Genomic DNA, 4,556 nt, shown 5'->3' on the forward strand with positions numbered 1-4,556 from the left:
TAAATACAGGAAACAAATGTGAATCTGTATCAGCAGCAGTTTCAGAGGCAGATGTGAGTCACTGACATAGGAATGTAGGAATCCTGAACCATTTGCAGTGTTCTGCTTTCACAGAGCGTGCAGGTGTCAGTTTGCTGTAGCTGTGGGGTAGTTCAGCTGGATACAGTCTCATTCTGACCTCTCTGTGTCAATAGGTGTGCCTGCATCTATACTGTGCCATAAAGGTGTGTTAATAATGCCATGAGAGAGCTATTGGTTGCATTTTCTTTCACTACAATAGTCCCAGTGGCAGCTTTGCCATGCTGTCAAATATCTATTGCTATACAATTATATTTATTTCATCTTCTTAAATGTATTAAGGACAAAAAGCTATCAGAGAGTATCCAAAGGAGGTGTACAAAGACCGTGCAGGGTCTTGAGGAGAAGCCACACAAGCAGTGGCCAAAGTCACTTGATCTGTTCAGCCTGGAGAGGACTGAGGGGAGAGCTCAGTCTACAACTTCTCGTGAGGAGCAGTGGAGGGGCAGGTGACCAGTGATAGGACCCAGGAATGGCCTGAAGTTGTGTCAGGGAAGATTTAGGCTAGATATTAGGAAAAGGTTTTTTCCCCAGAGGGTGGTTGAGCAATGGAACAGGCTCCCCAGGGAAGTGGTCACAGCACCAAGCCTGGCAGAGTTCAAGAAGCATTTGGACAATGCTCTCAGACACATGGTGTGATTCTTGGGGTGGTCCTGTACAGGACCAGAAGTTGGAATTAATGATTCTTGTGGGTCCCTTCCAACTCAAGAACCAAATATTCTTTGATGCTCTGATATGAGTTTCTGCCTCAGGGGCTGATTTTCAGTGTTCTGTACTCGGTGTGTGCCATGTTTGGGCAATGCTTGTGTGAAACATGACAATGAAACCTGGTTTTTCCAAGTCCACATTGCAGAAAAAGAGGAAGGGAGAGTCAGATTCCTCTTAAGCCAGGTAATACAAGCAATTAGACCCCAAGCTGAATCCAACAAGCCAGCTTGGATGCGGCTCTAAGCAACCTGATTTAGTGGGTGGCATCCCTGCCTATGACAGAGAGGTTGGAACTGGATGATATTTAACGTCCCTTCCAACCCAAACCATTCTATAATTCTACCATTCTATGAAGTTTTATGTACTACTGAAGCAATATTTACCAAAACAAATAAACAAACACACAAAAAACAACTTTCATGTCCCCCAGTTTCTTTGTACATCTTTATTTCTGTGCTTTCCCACTGCCTCATCTGCTGTCATGGGTTTGCTTGCGTTTGTACTCCACAATGAGATTTCCTTGCTAGTCGAGTTCCTTGGGAGAGGAGTGGCCATCCTTGTCATGCAGCAGCTTTTTCTTTGTTAGACACTTTGTCTCTCTAGCACATTCAATTCACCAGAGCCCTGCAGAAAAGGACATATTGCCTGACATGATAGCGCTGTTTAATAAGTGGTTAAATCTTTCTATGTTCCTGATATCTTGGCTTTGAGCAAGATGGAAGGAGGATATTAAAAGCTTTTGGTTACAGACGTGTGCTGGAAGGACAATCTTGATACTGTTCTCTGGTAGCACATAAAGGTTAAGTGTAAGAGGGATGTTGTGCATTTGTGATTACACAGGAAAGCATTCTGTATCTGCTAATAATCTTTCTCAGGCATGCCTCTCTAACTTTTCAGTTTTGGCAAGCTCTTAATTTAGAGCAAATTACTTTTTTATTGTAGAAGTGGTCAGTACAGGTAAATTATGAGTTTTCCCCCTTTTTGCTTTAGAACATCTGAGCCTCCAAGGCAGTAATTGTTTGCAACCCTCTTCTCCTGGCTCAAAAGCTCTGTAGAATTACTGTTATCAGTTTTCTGTCCTGTGCCAGTGTATTTGAACAGCAGGGATGCTGCAGCCCAGAATCCAGGGCTGATAATGGCTCTGCTGCATGTTCCTGATGTTTATGACGTTGTCTGGAGCACAGCAGAACTGTGGGCAGCATCTTGGGTTAAGAAAGATACATGCTGTAACTAGAGCAATATTCTGTTGAAGAGATTGCTGTAAGTGAGAATCTTGAGTGCTGAAAATTTTTCTTTCTAAACAGTTCCAAATTAATTTATGACACTGAGATGGTCTGTGAGTGCTTGCTATGGCTTTCAGGGGGCTGTTTGCTCACATGATTTAGTCTAGATGTTATTTTCTTTATCTGTTGCTCCATGTGCCTGTATTCTTTTTGCAAATGACAGCTCTGGGCAGAAGTGCCCACGTGGCAAGAAGAGAATCCAGCTGCTGATGGCAAGAGCAGACAGTATATCGGAGCGCTCTCAAGGTGATGATCCCAGAGCTGTCATTTTCTGGAGGAAAAAGATGTCCCGTGCAGACAGGCATGAGGCAGACAGGCAATGTGCATAGAGGATAATGATGGAGAGGGATCCAGGGGAATGGGCAGAACTTGCAGTGAGAAAGGAAACATTTAACACAGCAACCCAGCTTAGAGACAATGAGAAAACACAGGAGTAGAAAAAGACAAAGATTAGAGCTCAGAGAAGCATCTTCAGGAGAGCAGAGAGAGAGGAACAACAGATGTAGCATCATTTTTTACACAAAAAAAGGGAAGTTAATTCAAGTACTACACTAAAGACTTATCTATGTATGCTTATATGTGTGTAGATATTTACTTATACATGCACATATACTTGTATTAAAAATGCACACATTTTCCTTATACTGTCTATATAAACATCTGCTGCTATTATAAAGTTATTCTTGTAGTGTATAGTTTGAAAAAGCTTATGAACCCCTTTGGTATGAGAGATAAGAGAGCTTCTCTACTTCTCAGCGGAGGGAATATTCCGTAGCATTTCAATACCATTATCTTATTCTAGTTCCTCTGTAATTCTGTGAAGTGGATGTAGAGGCTTGGATAATTCAAGTGTATGAGTTAATAAATTACACTTAGAGTATATCCAGTTACCATAATGGCTCTTAAATAATTAAACAAAGCAATCTTAAATAGGATCCTGCTACACTGCACTAACTAGAAAGGTGTCATCAGAGTTACTAAAAACCTATCCCTTAAGGTCCCATTCCACTGTGTACATACAGTACAATTAGTGTCTGCTTTGTGGGTCTAAAGGAACTGAGCATAAATCAAAGGCATGGAGTGCTTGTAGGGAATCGAGCAGAATTTAATGATGAGAATTATGTGGGTTATGGAAAATGCGGTTGATGAAGATGTATCAGATGAACCACCAAGCCTTGCTGCAGCTCAGCTGTCCTGTCTGTAGGATGGCTGTAGCCCTCTTCCAGGTCACAACGGGAATTAATTCTTATAAAGTTCTTTCACACTCTTCAAAGAGAACACTACTTTTTTAAATCAACATCTGGAATAAAAATTTTATTTGAAGACAGTGATATATATTGACCATCCTTCAATCAGGCCTTGAAGTCCTGATGAAAGCAGAAAACAATGCTCTTGTAATTAGTTCCACTAACATCTGACAATTTATTTACATAGGTGAAGGATACAAAATTAGTCCTTTGTTAGGACTCCTGCAGGAGATGAATTTGTTCTTGATAGCTATGAGCTAACAACGGGCTGTTTGATCCTCTTGGAGACCTAAACAAAAATTTAAAAAAGGTAACTAGAAGCCTAAACAAAAGGAAAAAGAACACTTAAAAATAAAATTCTCATTGCATTCTCATGCACTTAATAAAAATGAATAGTGACACAAGCATAGTTCTTTTCCATGGAAAACTAGAGATACTGTCTGAAAACTGAGTAAGGTATATGTTATAGGGAATGTATATGTAAGGGAGTGTGTATGTAAGGTATATGCAGATGCTATAAAGCATATTGACAAAAGATTCTGTGGAAGAACTTTTACTCAAAGGCTTTTTACTGTCTGTGGTATTTCAGATGTTCTCACAGCAGGTGGACCATATATCGTGTTACTTTCTTTGAGAAATTGCAGGAAAGCAACTGGTGAAATACAAGGCATCATCCAGCAGTTGTTTCACATACAGTAAAGCAGATCAGTAATGCAGGTTTCTATGATTTATCAATAAAGATCCAAATCACACACTGGGGTTGCCTCTAGACAACTCAGTCAATGTTCTTTTAATAGGAATAACTAAGATTTATATAGTTCCTCTCATCCCTCAAAGATCCCAAAGCATTTTATGGACTCCTTTGAACACCCTTTTTGAGAGGAAATGCAAAGCCTATGAAGAAATTCTTGGACAAGAAACTACATATTGTTTGGCAAAATATGCAATACCGTCATCACCAGTTTGAGAGAGGAAGAGAAGGACAAAGGTGTCAAAACAGAATGACAGATATCATAATTAGATAAATTATAAATAAATTCAATTTATTCAAGTACCCTGGTACTGGAATCCAGCCATTATACTGCAGGATTTCACTTTCCTTAGGAGAGAAGTTTGTATTTTTTAACATATAATGTGAAATCAATCCAACTCTGAGTGTTGAAATACTTTCCTATGTGTGCAGCTGCAATGAGAATGTATTTTTGTCAATGGTAGTTATAGTGTCTTAGAATCCAAAATA

The 4,556-nt window shown here is 39.8% G+C and overlaps 1 long non-coding RNA gene across 1 annotated transcript; it reads left to right on the forward strand.

Annotated features, from left to right (window-relative positions):
- Window positions 1-1,967: 1,967 nt before the first annotated feature.
- LOC114069689 lies at window positions 1,968-4,054 on the forward strand. Its single transcript, XR_003573813.1, has 3 exons — window positions 1,968-2,046; window positions 2,233-2,315; window positions 3,906-4,054. It is a non-coding gene; the product is annotated as an uncharacterized LOC114069689 (long non-coding RNA).
- The last annotated feature ends 502 nt before the right edge of the window (window positions 4,055-4,556 follow it).

Source organism: Empidonax traillii, unplaced genomic scaffold (genome assembly GCF_003031625.1).
Source record: "Empidonax traillii isolate 1590-97213 ecotype Southwest subspecies unplaced genomic scaffold, ASM303162v1 scaffold1336:size128603, whole genome shotgun sequence".
NCBI lineage: Eukaryota > Metazoa > Chordata > Aves > Passeriformes > Tyrannidae > Empidonax > Empidonax traillii.